Raw genomic sequence first — 9348 nt, 5'->3', positions numbered from 1 at the left:
CTAGCAAACTGGTCCTCCAGGTTATTGTCCTCCGGATGGAAGGTCTACATATTAATGCCTCGCCCTGCATGCAAAACACCAGAATGAGAGTTTGTAGATGGACTGAGATTCAAACCCAGGCTAAATAGTTGAGAGGCAAGTGCTCATTCCTCTAAACTATCCCACCGGTCCATTTGCCATTAAAAAAAAAAAAACTTCTTCAAGGTCAATTCCTTTGTTCCACAAGTTTGATTTTAAAGTTTCACCTTTTTGCAGAAATGTCGAAATCACGCCATGCAAAGGCTGCCGTTTGATGCCCAGCTGACTACACAGTGAGCCCCATTAATCTCCACTGAAAAGTTTGCAAATCCGAGGTTTAGACTTACTGGTAAGGAATCCAAATCTGTGACGAAGCAATAAGCTTTTGCATTTCCAAAAAGGCATGATGTTTACACGCATGATCAAACACCAATTGTGTTTGTCACCACCTGTCATGTTCAAAAGTCTAAACGGACATTGTGAAGTCTGGGGTGGCTGGATGCATCGACGTAATGTTTCAGGACCATTTTCAGGACTCTCGAGGTATGCACAGTCCCCTATGAGCTGTCTAGCCTGGGTTTAAATCTTGATCCAGCTATAAGCTGTCATCCTGGTGTTTTACATGTAAGGTGATGTATACATGACAATTAGAAGACGACAAAAAACGGGTTGGTAGGAATCGAAAGCGGGTTTAAAAAAAAAAAAAACCCTTTGCGTGCTACACTCACAGATTTGCGACAAGATAAAAAAATTGAAACAATTTGTTTTTGTTTTAATTTTGGTTATCAGTCTAACTTAACACCCAAGTTGTGTTTTTTTTGTAAATACCATTTTAAATTCACAGCCCTATGAAAAAAATAATTAAGTAACAGGGAACCATGCGGCCGTAAACAATGCAGCCCGGAATGGGTTAACCAAACACGGTAAAAACGCTATTCAATATGTTCACAAATCAGTAATGATGAGGAGGTTCAACATACATACATCCATGCATACATACATACATACATACATACGTATACATACATACGATGCATACCTAACATTTCTCAAACAAAGAATATTTCTCAAAGTTTTATTTACTCTTTTCATTTCCAGGTGTTGCCTGTGACACGCGTGATGTCACGTTTGCTAGAAATAGCATCCCCACACAAAAGAGCAGTGTTGCCTGGTTTATAGAGACCAAGTGATGTTAAATGGTGATGAATGCGATATGATGATCTTGACAAATCTTGGCAATAAAACTGAGAAATGTTCGTTCATTCACAAGCATCAAACTGTATCATGGAATCCCATTTCATTCATTTTTTAATATGCCTGATATATATATATATATATATATATATATATATATATATATATATATATATATATATATATATATATGCATATATATATGCATATATATACATATATATACATATATATATATATATATATATATATATATATATATATATATATATATATATATATATATATATATATATCGGGGCGTATTATGTGATACCGGTCGTCCGTCCGTCCGTCCGTCCGTCCGTCCGTCCGTCCGTCCGTCCGTCCGTCCGTCCGTCCGTCCGTCCGTCTGTCCGTCTGTCTGTCTGTCTGTCGGTCTGTCTGTCTGTCTGTCCGTCTGTCCGTCCGTCTGTCCGTTGCTGTCCGCACTCTAACTCACAAAGTTTTCAACTTTCACGTTTCATATTTGGTACATAGGTACAGACTGTGGAGACGTGTGTCGCGACATACGTTCGTCATCTAAAGTGGTTGCCATGGCAACCAGGATGCTGTTTTCCATGTAGTAGCACAAGTCTGTATATACCTTCTTGTCCGGGCGTATATTGTGCTCACTTGAGCTCTTGTTTTATTTATTACGGTTTGAATTTGGAACGGTAATTTATGGACACCCTGTGTATAAAAGAAAATCCAAATCGAATCCTACCATTCAAAATACTCGAACGTACCGATAAATATCACAGTAAGAAGATAAAGCGTGAATTGGAAAACAAATAGGACGACCGATTGATTTGGGGTGATGACAAATGGTAGACGCGAGGAAGTGACGATGTGTACAGATGAGGATTGAGGGAATTAGTCGGTTGGGTAAAGCTCATGATGTCACCCAGGCAATAAAGTCAGACGAGAGAGGTATCTTGCATATCGGATTAGAGATTGCTCCAGATCCGTCACTGTGTGTGTGTGTGTGTGTGTGTGTGTGTGTGTGTGTGTGTGTGTGTGTGTGTGTGTGTGTGTGTGTGTGTGTGTGTGTGTGTGTGTGTGTGTGTGTGTGTGTGTGTGTGAATCCATTTGAATGGAATGGAAGCTAGTCATTGCGTTTTGGAAATTGTTTGTACATCCAATGCAGGTTATAACGATATTAAAATGGGTCTGCGGGTTTAAAGAAAGAAAACGCGTCAAACCCCAAAAATACGGGTCACTTGCCGCGTAAGGTGACACACAAATGTGTGTTCTGTCCCTCCATCGATGGTAAACCGGGCATCTCGTCTTCTTGCATTAGTTGGTAGACGGTGAAGGTGGTGTTCTTTGTGGAGAGTAAATGAGTTATTGCCGCAAAATGGCCAAGTTCAAAATTCCTGGCCTGACTGAATGCTGGGAAGGTAATGGCAAACCACCCAGCATAACGCGTGCTCCCCAGGAAGAAACTGCACCGATGCTCTGCAAAGAGTATGGTATGTGCACATCATCACCATTACCATCATCATCATCATCATCATCATCATCATCATCAATTCGCCACCGCCAAAAACTAAAAATCAGATTTTTTAAAGCACAAACTACTGAGACATTTATCGTGCGTGCGTTTCCTCCGCACCCATTTCCTTCCTTCCCCTTAAAACTCCTATTTTCTTCCAACTGCCTTTTCCCTAATCCTCACCACTCCCATCCTCCCCCCCCCCCCGAACCTTCCTTGTATCATAATAAATCACATTTATCCATTTACCCCTCCCATTGTCATACCTTTGCGAAGGTAGAACACACAACATAGAAACCCCTCTGACGGATCATTTTCCTCCAAATGGGCATTAATCAACCACAGACATGCTCTCGGGCGGCTCTTTAACAATGACCGATGTCAACGCATCCGATCGGACACTGATCATTCTCCAAAATCCTGTCCGACTCATAAACTGGTAATTAATTACTGTTATTACACTGGAAAACGTGGCTTTTAGTCAACAGCTTTTGCCTGCAGGGTGAGGAATTATTCATGGTTAATGGGGAAACTGTTTGGGAAGGAGCCATTGCATATGGAGGCGTACATACAACACCACACCTAAAAGCCTAATACTGCACTTCCTTCACTGCTCCAGGGTATTATTATGACCAAATAAACTCTGTGCATTGTGCAGTGAAAACCAGGACGTGTAACAAAACCGACGTACAGTGTGTGCTCGCTTGCTGCTTTTTGCCCTGAATATAGATTGCTACCGTTGACAGGTCGCCATGGATTATTGCTTTCATCTCTGCCGCCGCTGACCCCCCTCTCCAACTCCCCAACCCCCCCCCCCCGCCCCCCGACTCCCCAACTCCCCAACTCCCCGAAGCCTTTACTAAATTTCAACGTGTGGCAAAGTAATTTGTCAGAAGGGTTCACAGCATAATAATGACAAATTTCAGCATCCTCCAGCGGTGTCTGTACCGGGCTGGGAGGCTTGCCGAACGTGCCATGCTGCTGCATTATTGAATAGGAATGAAACCGCGATGCATAATGGGAAGGTGCTTGTTGGTGGGAGGGGAAAGGAGGTTGTGGGTTCGGTTCCGTGTTGTTCGTGGAGGTGTGGACTTGACCTTTTCCCAAGAACCCACCGTGGAATGCTAATAAGCACGGGAGGGGGTGTGGGGTGATGCCCGCGGTCTAAACAATTTGGTTGTTACAAATGGCCCTCTGATAAGATGACCTTTGGGAGGTCTGTAATTAACAGCAATCGATATATATGCTGCGGAGCGGAATATTGTGAGATTGCGGCCTGGGGTCTCGGTGGGGGAATAAAAAAAAAAAAAGTCTTCCAAGCAGAAACGGCCACGTGGTTAGCCAGTATCGAGTCATCTTGCAGATATCCCCGACGATGAAAACATTTCATTAAAATTCCCTTTCATTGCTTCTCCCCACTGTTATTGATAAGGCTCACTCACTCACTCGCTCCTGCGGTGCGTGTTCGCAAATACAATCTTTTATGACGTCATGAAATAAGTGCTCGGATATTTTGGGGGCTAATTCCACTTAATTTATTTAGTTATTTAAATCTGCAATGCAAAAGCACGAGTCCAAGTTGAAATAATAATAATAATAATGATAATAACAATAATTTTTTTTTTTTTTAAGGCAAACGTGTAATTACCGCAATCTGTTCTTATTAGCACGCATTAGCACAGGCAGCAAAAAAATGACTCGAGTTTTCATCTAAATTGCCGATGCAAATGGGAAGCAGACATTCCCCCATTAAACGTATTAATTACATTATTAAAAGCACCTCTTGGAAGCAGGTGGACAGGAATTTAGGCCGTAAAATGCCCTATTTGCTATTCATTAGTGGCCCGCTTCAAGGTTGTTAATTACTTAAGGGGCAATTACGCAGGTGCGCAGATTTACGGCGCACTCTGTGACGATGTAGAACAAATGATACATCGGTGCGCAATTTCCATTCAGCAAACATTTACTCAACATGACATAATTGCTGCCAAGCATAAACCCCTTGCTGGGACTGCATTTTCTCGCTCAACAAATTCCCCGCAAATGCATTTTAATGAGACTAAGCCAAGGGATTGTTTGCTGTTCTTGCAACTAACGCAAAGTGTGCTCGTGAATCGTGCACCTTGCTGGTGAATGTCTTCATTAAGATTCGCACGTGACCAATTTATTGTCGCCATGGAAGCGTTTCACAGATGTGGCGATGATTTTGAAATCAGAGCATCGATTTCGATTTGATTCGAAATTCATTATGGACACCACGTTGCTGTACTTGTACTCGCCAATGCTGCATGATACTGAGAATGATGTGTGATAGTAAGCCTAGTGTTGGTTTACTGGTTAGGGTTGGCTGGCTTTGGGATCTTATGGTCCTGAGTTTCAGCTGCTGAATTAACACAAGGTGGGGCTGTGTCAGCCTGTCATCCTTCTGAGGTTGGTGAAATGATTACCAGTGTACTAGTAGAGGGGCACAGCATCAGCGGCACAGCTGTGCCCCAATAAAATGATAGCTACCCGGAATAGCTGCATCTGAAATAATAATAAGAAGCTTCCACCAAAATATGTAACTGTGGCTTTCACATTTGCAGAGCTCAAATGTCGAACAAATAAAGATACCAGAAAGCGATGGATCCTGGAATTTTATTTCTTATTTTAATGCTTTGCCATAACCGTTGAGGAATTTAATGGACTATTAAGCATTGAGGAGGTTGATGACATCATAAGCTGTCATTAAGCTTAAGCTTGGTCCACAAGTATAAAAGATGTGTTCTCAATCACCTACATCAAGCAGGATGCTGAAGAACAGGGTATTCTCATGGTTCTCCCTTTCTTTGCTTCTGCCTTGTTCCTTGTGCTCTATCAGCATTTTGATTTACTCAAAACTCATGAAGTCACAGACATTCATCTAGTAACCCATTCCTGTTACTTTCTCCACGACTAAGCTCTCTGCTCACGTCCACTCCTTTGTTCAACCTCTTTCCTCTCCCTAAGTCTCTTCTTTTGTGCTCTTCCTTCAGTCCTTCAAGATGGCAAACAGTTGCCTGCTAATGCATTCTCCTATAGACATATACCGTGCCTGCTCTTTGTGTTAACAGCTTTATTAACTCATTCAAAAGTTAATTTTTCTGTATGCATCTCCCTTTTCTGCCCGTTCATCTACAGCCCATTGGTGTTTATCGATCTTAGACCCTCTGATATCCAATTTTTTCTTAAGCCTTTGACTCCATACAAAAGTGTTAATATGGCTGTACTACAAGACGTCCTTATACGACAGCCATAAAAAGTCCATATCCGTCTGATTACATTCACCTCACATGATTTTGAGAAACAAGTGACTTTATTGATGTGTTGTCTGTACATTGAAACGTTGAGCTCAAGTCATTTTAGCAGTCAGCTTCTCTTGTGTCTCCTCTTTGTAGTACAAATTGAATATCAGATATTTTTGTTAATACGTAGTCCAGTCAGTGCCTTATCTTATGTTTAGGAAGTTCACGACTGCAGCACCATTGATTCACGAGTTGTACGAATATATCACAAATCTCACTCTCACTCCGTCACTCGAGAATAATCGTCAAACAAACACAACTATCCATTTCTAGGTCAGCAACTGGAAGCGTTTCGGTCTCTTGAACTTCCCGGCCTCACTGTTCACCACAATGCTGCAGATAATTGCCTACAAGAGGTAGCACTGTTCTTCAAGAGGAGCAGATGGATCATGAAGAACCCACAATGCTGGAGTTCCAAAAGAAGGCAACCAATCCTCCATTGTCCTCAATCTCCTCTACAGATTGGTGGGTTCAGGAGATAGCATAAAAGCTGCACTCCCAGAGAACTATGTTCATCTTCTCATGATCGAGACCTGCAGATATCCAGCCTGCCAAGCTCTCCTTCTTCTTATTGTGGGGGATATAAAACTTAATGTTGGACCACGCATCTCCATATGCCCAACATGTAACACACCCATCACCAAAGACATTACTCACTAGAATGCTGCAGTTGTCAGAATCGGCTTCTCTTAAACTGCACCAGACTCTACTCCCACTGACGAAACAACTCACAATAGACATGCGGTTGTAAACTCAGCAATCTTCTACCAATCATCCTTATTACCAACAAACATCGCACAACCCCCCCCCCTACCCCAACACACATTCACTTTACTCCTAAACACAGTAAAAACGAAATCAGAATCATACAATTAAACATAAATGGCATTTTAATGAGGCCATAGAACTGCAAAATTTATTTAAGATACAATGTCAACACAGCACTGACATAAAAATGCAAACTTCATGCAACTTCAATACTACACCCGGACTAAACAGACCCAATAACAGAGAGGATGGTAGACCCCCTCATCCTCATGTTCACCAAAACATCCCATTCAACACCACAACTCACAACACGAAACAATTAATTCAAACTGATAATACTACTGAACTTTGCTCCATCCAAATCAAAATGGCAAAACTCTCCACAACGTAATCAGCATATCCATACCACCTCCAAACTCTTGTCCACCAGCATAACCTTTCCTCAAAAAAAATCAACAAAATATACTCCAACTCATACTTGCTGTTGACTTCAATGCCAAAGACCCTTCCTAGCTCTCCTCTCCAATAAACAATACGAGGGGCAGAGGGGCCCCTCCATCTTGGAACGGTGAGATGAACTGGTTATTCTAAACAATCACAACTCTCCAACAAGACTTCAAATATGAAATGATAACCCCACTTCCACTGACCTAACTGCACTCCGCACTCTACTATGATTCACAACCACTTTAAGAAACTGATTATCAACAGAAATTCACTAAAACATTGAAATCCACAAACTCCAAAAGACAAATACAATCCACACACGAAATAATAGCAGCACCAACGTAATAAGCTTTCAAAACTAACAAATCTGGGGAAAGTTCATCAATAAAAATGGAATATAGTAAAACAAACAATAGAAAATTCTAGAGAACAATTATGAACATTCACACATCCAAAAATATCCCTCTACCTTCCCAAGAAACACTACCCAACCCTGATGGTACAACTCCAAGCAATAAAGAACAAGCGAACAAAGGAATCAATCATTATGCAGTCATAAGTCAGAAACCAGCATCCCCAATAAACAGGAAAATCACTAAAACCTTGAAGAAAATCAAATAGACCACCGAACCTTTTGCTCCCTTGAACCCCGTTGCAAGTTTAAACAGCGATTGAAAACTCCAAAAATTCTAAAGCCACAAGACCAGACTTATTATTCAACATACATCTCAAACATCTGGGGCCCATAGTCTGAGTCTTGCACAAACAGCCTCGTAAGGCCCGATGGTCAACTCAAGGTGATTTGGGCAGGAATTTGTATTTCTTTTTTCAGAGTACCCATGATAACCACACTCTCACTCAAATGTACAACTACTCGTGGGCAAACAATAAAATACCTGCAATTTGGAGAAAAAAAAATCCATAATAATTCCCATACTGAGGAAACCCTATAAACCCCCAAATAACCCAGCCTCGTACAGATCGATTTCTCTCCATTGTACACCATCCAAAATCATGGCAAGATTAACTCTAAAGACATCAACCCTCAGATAACCCGAGCCACCTCCCAAAATGGTTTCCTTTCCTCCCACCACCACCACCACCCCACCATCTCCATCTCCTCCACAGTCACTGACCCTGGAAATGGAAAGGTGTACTCTGCACATTAACACAAGTCATTCCGAATTGGCTTTAATTAAATATTACCACCCCCATTATACACAGTTTTTGCTCCAATATAGACATGAACAAGGCCTTTGACATGATATCTCATAATATTTCCATCAACAAAATACTCAACATAACGAGAACGGCACTCAGTAGAGCATGTACCTCCGTGAGCTGGGGCTGAACAGTATATATTTTGTATCCCACTGATCGGCCGAACCTGCATCCGGACTTTAACCAAAATCTAATTATCTAATTGGTTTGTTCTTGTCAACTACCCAACTCAACCACCAAGTTTTGTCATAATCCATCCACAACGTTTTGATATATCCTGCTATATATCATTTTTGGGCCCCATCTCTCAATGGTGAAGAATCATTAAAAAAAAAGATTCTCATATCCAGATTCAGATCTTCACCAAAATCGAATCAATTTGTCGTTATCTCACACTCAACCTGTCCACCAAATTTAGTCTGAATCTGTCCCTAACGTTTTGAGATATCCTACTCACAGACAAACAGACAGACAGACAAACAGACAGGTGAAAACTTAACCTTTATCCACCTTCGGTGATGGAGGTAATGATAATGGCATAATAGTTGTGTGATTACAAAACTATTAATACTGTTGCGGACTCGGAGCTCGAGGCTCACCATGAGGGAAACGCTCGGGTCACTCTCGAATCACCGGTCCTGAGGCTGCCGGGCGCAGATAACTCTGTGCACTGACGGGTAGCTACGAACGCGAATGCCGATTGGCACAGCCAATCTGGGCAGGGTTACACTACTTCGTGTGATACCTTACCTGTGAATGGCCAAGTCCATGAGGGTCTCGTGCCCTCAGTGCACACTCAGATTACTACTGAGCAATACAGTGAGTGTGCGCTGGCTAACAAGAGCAAATTCGGTGGGATAG

Source organism: Eptatretus burgeri, chromosome 11, assembly GCF_056783735.1.
Source record: "Eptatretus burgeri isolate ZD-2024b chromosome 11, Ebu_testis_v1, whole genome shotgun sequence".
Taxonomy (NCBI): Eukaryota; Metazoa; Chordata; class Myxini; order Myxiniformes; family Myxinidae; genus Eptatretus; species Eptatretus burgeri.
The sequence above is the reverse complement of the archived record's forward strand: the minus strand, read 5'-3'. Positions refer to the sequence as shown.